The sequence below is a fragment of the Mesoplodon bidens genome (genome assembly GCF_964165515.1).
Source record: "Mesoplodon bidens genome assembly, chromosome: 12".
Classification (NCBI taxonomy): Eukaryota; Metazoa; Chordata; class Mammalia; order Artiodactyla; family Ziphiidae; genus Mesoplodon; species Mesoplodon bidens.
The window spans coordinates 4,958,402-4,971,012 of NC_138168.1; the positions used below are offsets into that span (position 1 = coordinate 4,958,402).

Genomic DNA, 12,611 nt, shown 5'->3' on the forward strand with positions numbered 1-12,611 from the left:
CTTTCTCTCTCTTGTATCCCCTTCTGAAGCCAGACTTGTTTATCCAACTTCCTTCTCTATAACTCCACATGTATATCTAATTTCAAACCCAACATGTTCAAAACTGAAATCTTGGTCTTCTCCTCCATGTCTGTTTCTTTCAGCCTTCTTCATCTGAGGCAATGGCAGTTCTATCTGCTAGTTTCTCAGGTCAAAAATGTTGGAGTCACACCTGAGTCCTGTTAGCTTTACCTCCACAGTGTACCTAGAACATGAACCCTTTCCACCCCCTCCTCTGCTACCACCCTGGTCTGACCCTCATACATCTCTTGTTTCCCTGAATCTTCCCTTCACCCCCTTCAGTTTATTTCCAGTACATCAGCTCAAGTGATAGATCACTTCACCCCCTCTGCCTGAAACTCTTCAGTAACTTCCTATTTTACTCAGTAAAAACTGATGTTTACCAATGGCCTGATAGGTCCCATGTAACTTGTCTCCTATTACCTCTTCTCCTTGTTTACTCTACTCCAGCCACAATGGCCTCCTTGGTGGTCCTAGAGCACAATGAGAATGCTCTTGCCTCAGGGCCTTTGCACATGATGAGCACCGCCCTCCCCCACCCCCCAATGTTCTACCCCAGACATCTGAGCGGCTAATCCCTTACCTCTTCCAGGTCTTGACTGAGATGTTGCTTTCATAGTGAGGCTGCCCTGATAAAACTACTTAAATTTGCAACCCTGCGATATTCCCTGTCCTTGCTGGATTGCTATCTAACAGTCTAAATATTTCACTTATTTACCTTGTTCCTTATCTCCTTCCCTCTTACTAGAATGTGGGCTCCACGTGGGAAAGGATTTTTGTCTTTTCTATTTATTTCTGCAGAAAATTCTTATTTTTTGAGATAATTTGTATTCCCAACTAGAAGCTTTAAGATTTTCTTTATATCTTTGATTAATTGATTTTTTTAAGAGTATGTATCTAGGTTTATCTCTTGAAATCCCTTCTCCTCCACTTGGTTGTTGGTGGCTCTTTCATATTTGATGATCTGTTTTTGTCTCTAGCACAGTGAAATTTTCTTCTACCATTTCTTTTCTTTCTTTTTTCCCTTCCTTCTACATAGTCCCTGTAATCTCTTTCTCAGACACCTTTTGGTCATATGCCATGTCCTTTAACTTCTCTCTCATATTTTCCATTGCTTTAAACTTCTTCCCTTTTGGGAGATTGCCTTGATTTATCTTTCAGCTCACTGACTTCAGCTGTGTGTATTTTATTATGCAGTTCTTTCACTGCCTTTTTGAAAATATATTTTTAATAACATAAATCTCTTTCTTGTTCTCTAATTGCTCTCTTTTACATAGTAGTTTGTTATGATAAAAATAACATTCCCAAATGTCTCTGAAGATGCTAATTCAGATTTTTGAAAAGACCTCTTCTGTTGTTTACCCCATGGTTAGTTACTTTATAATTTCATTTTAGACTCTCATTTTAATGCTGTTAGTTTTCCTTACCTTTCCTGATAAGTCTTTATGGTAAACACATATTTAACATAGGTGGCTGAGGTATTTCCCCTGAAATTCAGTTGATTAGGTTTTCATAACATAACACATTGTTTTTTATCTGGTTATAAATAAATGCATACCTAGTATATAAAATATATAAAATACAGGAAAATAAAGGAAGGAAAAAAGTCATGCATAAGTCATTACCTATAAATAACCACTGTTAAAATTTTTGTGTATTTTCTTCCTCGCATTTTCTAACACACACACACACACACACACACACACACAGTGCCTACCTCTTGCTATTTAAGATACACCAGTGCACTTTGGGAAAGACAAGGTCCCAGCTGTCATGAAGATTATAGTCTAGTAGCAGGAAAAGATAGAACTAAAACAATCACATAGATTAGGGCATAATTACAAATTGCTATAATCCAGAAAGAAAAAAGACATGGTTCTATGATTTCACATACAAAATAACAAAAGAAAACTGAGCTGAACTGGGGTGACAGGAATGCCTTCCTTAGGGACTTGTGATTATGTCCTGAGTGGCACTAAACCAGGTGAAGAGAGGGAGAAGATAATTTGATAAAGAAGAAATATATATGTATATATCCATCCCTGTGGTAGGAGAGAAAAGTGGCTCTAAAGAAAGAGAAAGAAGGGTGACATGTGAGAATGAAGGAGAGAATGGGGTAGGTTGCATTTAAGATTTTTGTTTTTATCTTAAAAGCATTTGCAGGACTTTAAACAGGGGGGTTGGCATGATTCGACTTAAGTTTTGAAAGGGTTACTCTGACTGCAATGAGGATAACTCATCAGTGCAACAGAGCAGCTGTTAGGAGTCAAGTTAGGAGATTATTACAGTCATCCAGGTGAGACAGGATGATGACATAAACTGTTGTGGTGACATGGAAGTGGAGAGAAGCACTTAGAGGGAAATGTCACAGGTGCCTCTGGGATTTCTGACTAATACAACAAGATGAATGGGGGTGCTATACACTGCAGGGAACACTATCAGGGGCCCATGTTTATGGGGGGTTTTGAGTTCTGTCTTGCACGCAGAACCTTTGAGACAGTCAAGTGAAGACAGTCGATTACTCATGTTTAAAGCTCAAAGAGAGGTCTGAACTGGGTGGGTGATATACATTGAAGACTCATAGGCCTGGAGATGGGAAATGAAGCTGTGGCCTGGGGAGTTGCTTAACATATGGAGCCTCTTCCACAAAAGATGGCACCAGCTAATATTGCATCAATAGTGCAAGAGTGCCTGTTTCTTCATGCCTTTGGCTATACTACTTAGCATTATGAAATTGTTTGATCTTTTCCAAATTGACAGATAAAAAATAGTATATCCCTGTTACTTTGGCCTGAGTTTTTAAGTGGGGTTTGAACATCTGTTTCTACATTTATTAGCCATGAATTTATTTTCTATAACTCTGAAATGTGAAAATATATTATTTTGGACAGAAAGTGTGTAGATTCATTGGTTCTCAAACTGACCTTCAAATGGTTCAGAACCGCTTATGGGGAGTTGTTCTGAACAAGGAAGTTTAATATTCCACTGGTCAGCGCAGCAAATATTTAACCACTGCTTTCACTGTCCCCTAAAGCCATCTCTCCCACAGGTTAACATGTCCTCAGTGCATTAACCTTCTGAGTTTCTGTCTTCTTAAACTGAGCCTGTGTGGCAGTGGTCATCCTGCTTTGGCTTCGGGATCACCAGTGCAGCCCTGGACCCATCTGGCATATTCTATGTTCCTCTTTGGCTTCAGGGTCACCAGTACAGCCCGGGACACTTCTGGCATATTCTATGTTCCTCTTTGGCTTCGGGGTCACCAGTGCAGCCCTGGACACATCTGGCATATTCTATGTTCCTCTTTGGCTTCGGGGTAACCAGTGCAGCCCTGGACACATCTGGCATATTCTGTGTTCCTCTTTTCTCCTTTTTACATTCAGAGTCTTCCTGCTTCTAATATTTTTGACTCACAAAACCAGGAAGATCTGGTGATGTTTCATGACACTGACTGAAACTCATTCCCTCTAATCTGCTAAAGTCTAGATATTCAACTGGCCAATTATTTCTTTCTAATCACAGAAAACAACATCAGCAAATGTGTCGGGGGTGGGACTGGGGGTTGGGGAGGTAAAGGTGCACATCCAGGGCAGGCTTCTTCTCCTTGCTATCCAGGAGGTGTGGTTTAGTCATTGAAAAGAATTCCTGGGCTGTCACTAGGGGGATTGGGAGTCAAATTTTTCACTTGGAAAATGCCAGAAAGGGGGGTGGGAACGCTGGGACATAGAAAACACTGAAAACTTAGGAAGGAATTTGTGGGGCTGGGTCCTGGCTTATACACTGAGTGTGGGTCTGGACCCGCTGGACGCGCAGCCCTTGGTGTGGGATTCATCTGCAGCCAGGAGCCCTAGGCAGAGCTGATGGTGGAGGCCAGGGAGGGGGAGCGGGGGGACCACACTCTTTACTCTTCCAGGGACAGGGAGGGATGTAGTGCTGGTAGGATGCCTGTGCACACTTTCTAAGGTAGGTGCGTGCCGCTTTGATCTTGCAGCTGATGTTCCGTGAAGGGAGATCCTTCACAATATGAGCTCAGGCAACGTGACATCAGATGGTAAATAAACATTTAATGAGCCCTGCTTGGTACAAACCACTGTTTTTTGTTTTGTATTGTTTTTTGTTTTGTTTTGTTGAGCAGAGAAAGGTTTACTGCAGGGCCAAGCAAGGAGAACGGGGAACTCATGCTCAAAAAACTGTTCTAAAGGCAAAAGAAGGTAGATAGGAAAGTAGAGAAAAAAACAAAAGATATAATCCTTGGACTTACAGTTTTAAGTCTTCTTTGGAAATCTGCAATATTTTCATTTCCACCCTTGTCTCACTTCATCAATACCTCTGTCTTTAAAATTTTCATCCTTTTGTCTCTGTGTCTGTATTTGAAAACAAGCTCAAGTCTGTTTCCCAGTTCAGAAGACATTTTTCTTGATCTGACATTGCTCCTTTACCCCCACCCTGCCCTATCGCTCTCCCCTTCCGCAACCGACGTCTTGAAAGTGGTCTCATGTCCATCACTGCTCATGCATCCCATCCTCAACTACACTTTGGGTTCTGCCCACATCACTTCATGAAACTCTTTGGGCCAAGTCATGGAAGATGGCATTCATTGGAAACGACCCCTCCTAGCCCCACCTCCAGCTACCCAGTTTCCTTTCACACAATCATGGGAAGGAATTTACTCTGTATTATTCCAGAGATACTGCATATATATTCAATAAAACATATTAATATATCTTTTAATATCTCCTTCCACATAAAGATGCTATGCCAGGCACACTGTTTTATACTTCCTTTTTAAATACGCAATGTACCTTGGTAACCTTTCCATATAAGGAAGTTTACTTATTTATTTATTTTAAAGGGCAAGGTGTCCATCATATCGAGCTAATAAAATGTATTTAGCCAGCCTGCTTTTAATGGACATTTACTAGTTTTTGATAGTTTGCTCTTACAAACAATGCTGCAGTGAATGAATATGAATATGTCACTCCATACTGGTGTGACAGTAACTGCAGGATAGATTCTGAGAATTGGGATTGCTGGGTCCAAGGTAGATGTGTGTGTAATTTTAATATATGTTGCTGAATCGTTATTACTCTGGCCAGAAATAAGGGTAAAATGCCCGATTCTCTACTGTGCTCAAAATTTTGCTTTTTGCTCATTTGACAGGTGAAAAGCAGTATCTCTGAGTTTTAACTGGGCATCTTTTATGTTTAAGAGCTATTGCGGATTGACTATTTTCTAAATATGGATCAGCTCATGTAACACATTCTTGATATTTCCAATAGCTCCCATCACATTTGAGATACAGCTAAACTCCTAAGATGGCCTTTCCTTTCCCTCCAGCCTGCTTTGTCACTGCACCCTCTTCCCACACTCAGCCCTACAGGCTCGCGGAGTGGCTTTCTGTTCCTGGAACACTACTCTCTTGCCTCCATCTGCCATGTCATCCCCCTCCAGGTGGCATGCAGTAAACTATTGTCTGTCACCTCAGGGAAGTCCTCTGTGCTTTCCACCTCCAGATGCCCTGCACTTAGAGCTATTAGGTCCTTGTGATTTCTCTATCTCCAGCATGACTCTTGACAGGGTGTTGGCCCTTAATAAATATTTGTTGAATGGATGAGAGGCTGAATAGCCCTACCACTAAACAGACACTGTAAGCAGGATTTCAGCTGCTGAATAAAAATTTCTAGATACACTTAACCTTATTCTGTTGCTATCCATGCACCTTCTTTTGTCTCTCTTTTCCTTTTCTTTTTCCCCCTAAATTAAAAACAACCATGGAAATAAATTCCTCTCAGAGTCCATGCAATTCAAAGTCATTTTGCTTTGAGAAGTGATGGTTCAAAGGAGTATGCTCTTTGCCGTGGCTTTTATTAAAGATGACATTTTTGAGACATTGTATAGGTTTAACTTTCTCTTAATGGGAATGGAAAATAGTTGGCTGTTCATTAGTCGGAGCCGTTACTGCCTGACTTGTTTGAACTGAACACAAGGGCTCAGAGCCTGGTTCTCTTCAGTACAGAGGTGTTTCCTGGCTCCAGCTGGGCTCCAAGCAGAACTAGCTCCCACATCATTCTTTAGGGAGTGTCTCTACTGGTAAAAGGAGAAGGCTACCACCCCTCAGCAAGCCTGGTTGCTGGTCCCATCTCGGACAACATTGGCCCATAGGACTGCAAAGTTCTCTCATCAGCAAAGCAGGGGTTCAGACTGGTTAGTTGCTAAGTTCCCCATTAGTTCTGACATTCTTTAATTTAAAATATTTTTTGGGTGTGGAGAAGAGGAACCCTTCTTACAATAATGGTGGGAATGTAAACTGATACAACCACTACAGAGAACAGTATGGAGGTTCCTTAAAAAACTAAATATAGAGCTACCATATGATCCAGCAATCCCACTCCTGGGCACAGATCTGGAGAAAACCAGAATTCAAAAAGATACATGCACTCCAATGTTCACTGCAGCACTATTTACAATAGTCAAGACATGGAAACAACCTAAATGTGCATTGGCAGAGGAATGGATAAAGAAGACGTAGTAAGCCTATACGATGGAATATTGCTCAGCCATAAAAAGAATGAAATAATGTCATTTGCTGCAAATGGATGGACCTAGAGATTATCATACTAAGTGAAGTCAGACACAGAAAGACTAATACCATATGATATCACTTATATGTGGAATCTATAAAAATGGTACAAATGAACTTATTTACAAAATGTAAACAGACTCACAGATGTAGAAGACAAATGTATGGTTACCAAAGGGGAAAGGAGGGGAGGGATAAATTAGGAGATTGGGATTAATATATACACACGACTACATATAAAATATATAACTAGTATGGACCTACTGTAGAGCACAGGGAACTCTACTCAATATTCTGTAATAACCTATATGGGAAAAGAATCTAAAAAAGAGTGGCTATGTTATATGTATAACTGATTCACTTTGTTGTACACCTGAACTAACTAACACAACATGGTAACTCAACTATACTCCTATAAAAATTTTTAAAAATATACTTTTTCCATTAGGATCCACTAGAATATTCGACATCTTACAGGGGAAAACACTGTTTTCTAAGAATTCCATTTTACTAGTCATGATCATTCATTCATTCATTTCCCAATGGTTCCACACCCACCCTTGGGCAAAACGATGTCACATTAAACAGTAAAACCAAATTTTACCACCTAACGACAGCCATCTTTTTAAGCAGGAACTCCATTCCCTTGAAAATCTCACCCGTATATTTTCTGGGACACACTGAGAGGTGTCTTCTGAGAGGCCAGGATCCCTGGGAATCATTTCCAGCCCCCACGGCTATTCCAGGCGTAGAGGGAGCCTGAGATTCTCCAGCATTGCTGCCCTTGCCTCTGCAAAGCTGGGAGTCCTCTTCCCCAAGTGTCTTTATCTCCTCTGAGCCGAAGCCTGAGGAAACAAGATGCAGCAGCTGCTGCTGAGAACGAGGTGACACAAGGGCCACAGTCTCTCTTAGGCTTCATGGTTCAGCTCCTTGGTCACCTTTGCATGCACCAGTATCCTGACTCCTCCTGAGATGTGGACTAAAGCCTGTTCTGAGATGAGGTGACATGTTCCTTGAAAACAAGCAAAGGAAAAGTTAAGATAGGCCTGGCTAGATCACAGAATTTAGTTTATTTATTGAACACCTGCTGTGAGCTAGGTTCTAGTTCATGCACTAGAAGTAAGGCAGGGTTTCCAACTGTGGGCATGATATAGAGTGTTTTTGTTTTTGTTTTTGTTTTTTTCAGGGGGACTCTCAGCCCCTACCTAGATCCGTGATTGTATGACAGACAAAGGAATTTGGGCTCGGAGTGGGGGACAGTTCACTTAGCTTCACCTGCCAGCTGTACTGGATTTCAGTTTTGGCCAGCCAGGACCTTTTCTACAAATTCATTCAACAAATGCCTCAAAAGTGTTTTTGTAAAAATATCTCTTTGAGTCAGGCACTGTTTTTTTTTTTTTTTAACAGATCTTTATTGGAGTATAATTGCTTCACAATACTGTGTTAGTTTCTGTTGCACAACAAAGCAAATCGGCCATATGCATACACATGTCCCCATGTCCCCTCCATCTTGAGCCTCCCTCCCATCCTTCCTGTCCCACCCCTTTAGGTCATCGCAAAGCACGGAGCCGATCTCCCTGTGCTATGCAGCTGCTTCCCACCAGCCGACTATTCTACATTCGGTCGTGTATACATGTCGATGCTACTCTCACTCCGCCCCAGCTTCCCCCTCCCACCCCCTGTCCTCAAGTCCATTCTCTATGTCTGTCTCTTTATTCCTGCCCTGCAACCAGGTTCATCAGTACCATTTTTCAGTGGTTAGGACTGCACTCTCACTGCCAAGGGCCCGGGTTCGATCCCTGCTGGGGGAACAAAGATCCCACATGCCGCACGGTGCAGCCAAACAAACAAACAAAAAACCAAAAAACCCCACAGTAAACTAAGGTGTATAAAATATGGTTACTGCTCTTAACAGCTTATATTCACATAAATTAACTGTACAAATAATCATGAGTGATACACGTCAAAGTGAAAATTAAAAAGATTAATGTCAATTATGGAACTATCATTTGCAGTAGGCAAGTGAAAAGGGGATTCAGGGGCCCACCTAGTGCAGCTGGGTCAGGAAAGATGGGGAGAGCCTGGCCTGTGGAAATGGGGACTAGGGAGAGTCAGTCATTCACTCAATCAACAAACATGCACAAATAAAGGCTGCAGGCCCAAAGTGAGGGGTGTAAGGGTATATGAGGACAGGGGTAGGAGAGCCAAAGAGAAAGCACGTGACACTGGATCAGGAATGTTTTTAACCAATGGTAGAAAATCATGATGCCACTTTATTAACAATGGTAAAGTTATGTTCAAAAATTGAGAAAGCAGGAGTACCCTGGTGGCCTAGTGTTAGGATTCTGGGCTTTCACTGCTGTGGCCTGGGTTCAATTCCTGATCAGGGAATGGCATGGCAAAAAAAAAAAAAAGAAGAAGAAGGCAAGGAAGAGTATAAAGTACTTTAGGTTTTATTTGATCAAATCAATCCTGTGTAAAAGCATTCTGATACTTAAAAAATTAGTTTTGTTTTTCTGGAACATTGACGTATATAGAACTCTTGAAAAATCCTGACTATACATTGGGTTTTACTGGTGTGCTATTTCTGAATCATGCTGGGTTTTTCCCCCCCAGTGCGTTTCCCCAAAATTCACATATGTGGTATTGACCATCCCCTTGAGACTCTAAACGGGCGAGTGCTCTAAGTGGGTAGCGGCATGTTGACCCACGCTGCGGGCAGAGGCCAGGGGAGGAGAGGCATAATTGCGGTGGTCTGGGAGACATAGGCTGTCTCCTGTGGAAGGGCCGTGGCTATCACTTAGAAATGGCATCTCTCCAGAGGTACAGCAGTGTCAAACACAAAGCCGAACGTGCTTCCAGAGCCACATGGGAGGAGAAAGAGTTTCTCTAACCTAGGCCATGGGTGCTGTGTTTCCCTTGGAGGGTTTTACTTCTCTGGGTTTCTCATACTTATCAGCTGCAACACTCTGGGGTGTGGTTCTCCAAGGATTTTGCCCCCAATATCATTGAAGGCCTTTCTGTGCACTCACTATTCCATTCCAAAGGAATTACACTAAGAGAATTTTTTGATTTCAAATTTGGATTTTTTATCTGAATAATAAAATGTTCATCAAATAGTTATTATGGTTGCCTTTGAGGAGTTAAGACTTTAAAGTTTAATACAAAAGTAGCATAAAAGCAAGTATATGTACATGTATGTATGTATGGATTCATATGTATTTGATTTTATACATTTTTATACATAAAATCAAACTCAAGGGGACAGAGCCTTTCATCCCATAACTGGAATCTCCTCCAATAAGAAAATGCATCTTCTTATGACTTACAAACTTGACATTTTAATCTTTTATATTTTGGTAGGAAGTAAGTCAGAACTCCAAGAAGATTTTTCTGGAGGCTGCCTTGCTCACAGGCCATAGGTCAGAAACCTATCAGACCCCACAGAAGAAGGACAGGGGCCCCTCCCTTCTTTTGGCTCCTGCAAATCCCCTTGAAGCTCCCCAGTTGCTGAGAGTAATTCTAAACCTGTGTGTATGGAAGCTGCCGACATCACTAGTAGCATCATAAAGAAGCATGTAGATGCTCTTTCAGGGTATTTCATTCCAAGGATGTGGTTTCTTTCTCTATGTGGTTTCTTTTAAATGTGCAATGCATTACTGCCCAGGTTTGGGAGAAGAAAAAAATAAAGATGGATACATGTAATTAAAATAAAACCAGGGCCATAGGAGACTGTTTATAGAACAGTAAAATGTTTAAAAAAAAATCAGAGGATCGCAGCCCCTCACCCCCAAAGGAGAAACCATTATTTTCCTTCTATATAATTTATGCAGCGTGTCTTCTGACACGCTCACCTGCCGGAGACAGCTCTTACTTCTCTCCCTGCACTTGGTGAAGAGAATCATTCTCAACTGAGAAGGACTGAACTGAGATCCCGAGAATGTACTGCTCAGGGAGTGAAGCAGAGTCCACTGGCTAGAAGTGTGGGTCATATTTAACAAACCAGATGAAAACTAGCTGCCACTATCTGGACTCCCATCCCACCCACCTCATGCTTTGATCAATTTAGTCCTGAGGTGTCAGTAAGAAACAAGGAGGAGAGATTAACCAGTAGCAATAAAAAGTCAAAGATGATGCCCTAGTTTATGGCTGCAGCATCACAGGGTCAGTTTGTTTCCCCAGGTGCCTTTCAAATTCAAGAGGCCGAGCCAATCAGAGCCTGTTCTTTGGGACGACGTTTATTTCCATCATTAGCCAAGTGAGTGGGGGTTATTTTTGCAGGGTCTTATAAAGGCCACCGAAGCTTGTTTGGTATTTTCTAGCAATTTCTTAAAGCATCTGGATAAGCTTCCCTTCTTCCTCTTACTGCTCCCCACCCCGCAGTTTCCAGAACTCTATCCCTACTTCCTCTCTCAAGAGTAAATCATTGCTTCCTCTCAAGAAGGACAGGGTGTCTGACCTTAGGGACCACGGGTGTGTCATGTGGAGGCATGTCAAGCTGCCCCTATGGCTCACCTCGTCTCCCTATCTCCAGGATGGAGCCCAGAGCTGGGGTCATCACACAGGAGCTTTAGCAAACTTATGGGAAGCTCTGATCAAAAGTCTCCAGAGGGGATATCTGGAGACACTCAGAAAGTTCCATCTTGAACCCTCATGTGGTCCTCTGTTAAGAATGTTTTCCCTTAAACTTTGAGAGATGAGTCATAGATAGCAAAAGTGAGAGCTGGAAAAAATGATCCTCCCTGGAGACCTGGCAGTGAAAGTTCTGCCTTCAAAGCAAGTTCTTCATGGAAAATGTCCTTTCTCAAGAACTACCAAATATACTAATTATGCAAGAAAACTTTGGATTGGCCATTGCTACCCAAATGTGTCAGCCTGCCATTCTGCGACTTTTGGAAATGCTATTTGCACAGTCTGTTTTTCTCCTAGGGCTTACTGACACACACAAGAGCAACTCCGAGGCCTTCCCAACTACAACATGTTAAACATCAGTTAAATTTAGTGCTGTCTTGACCACAGTCCTAAGAGTCTGGCCCTACGTTGCCAAACAGGAATGCAAACTTGGCCCACTGTCCCCTGTCTTTTCACAGATGTTGTCACCCCTTGGATTCTTCTATCCCAACTAAGTGCAGACCATTACACAGAGCAGGAGGCACCCAGCAAAAGCAAGAACATTCCCACACATGTATGCATTGTTTTAAGTGAGCTGCGTAAGAATATATTTAAGGTACCTCAAGAGTCTGAATCCTGGAAGATTCGCTATTAAGGGTATCTTTTGCATAACCATTCTTTAAATTTTGATGACCCAGGTGTGTCGTGTGCGATCCCTTTCTATGGACAAAGCATTTGGTTAACTGGTCTTTGACTGGGTGATACCTTTTACAGCATTAGGGCAGTGTAATTCCTTAGAGCATTATGTGGTGCTTGATTTTACTCTGGGGGAAAACATCCCTTTCATTTTCTTAGAGACATTTAATTAATAAATGAACCCAGATATTTAGATTTTTTTATTCTCTACAAATAGGTTTTTAAATCTGCAGGGGCTAGAGAGGAAAAAGATGATATAGAGGTGGGTTAACTTGACTTCAGAACATCTCAAACTCGATATGGTCCAAACAGGACCTTCCACCCTCAAACCTGTAGTTCCTTCTGTGGTCCTTCTCCATGACTGGCTCTACGGCAGGTCTGAAATGTCTCCTTGGTTACAAAAATCCCACCATTTCCCAACTTAAAACCTCTCTGTCCCATCTCCTCTGCCATGGCTTTAATTCAGTTCCTTCCCATCTCTTTCCCTGTCGGTCTCCTCACTTCTCCAGCTCATATTCGCCCCTCCACACTGCAGCTGCGATTATCTCCCTGAAATGCCAACTTGAGAGTATCACTTAAAGGCTCAAAATCTCTCAGAGGCTTTTCATTGCCCATAAGAAAAGACCTTCATTACTAGAATGACACAGAAAGCCCTTTGTGAGCTAGT

General features: G+C 41.9%; 1 long non-coding RNA gene across 1 annotated transcript in view; it reads right to left on the reverse strand.

Annotated features, from left to right (window-relative positions):
* Positions 1-4,148: 4,148 nt before the first annotated feature.
* The window catches only part of LOC308626016, a 123,735-nt gene continuing 115,272 nt past the window's right edge, over positions 4,149-12,611 (reverse strand). The window contains exon 3 of the long non-coding RNA XR_014017187.1: positions 4,149-4,421. This is a non-coding gene — a long non-coding RNA (uncharacterized lncRNA). The remainder of the gene's footprint in view (positions 4,422-12,611) is intronic.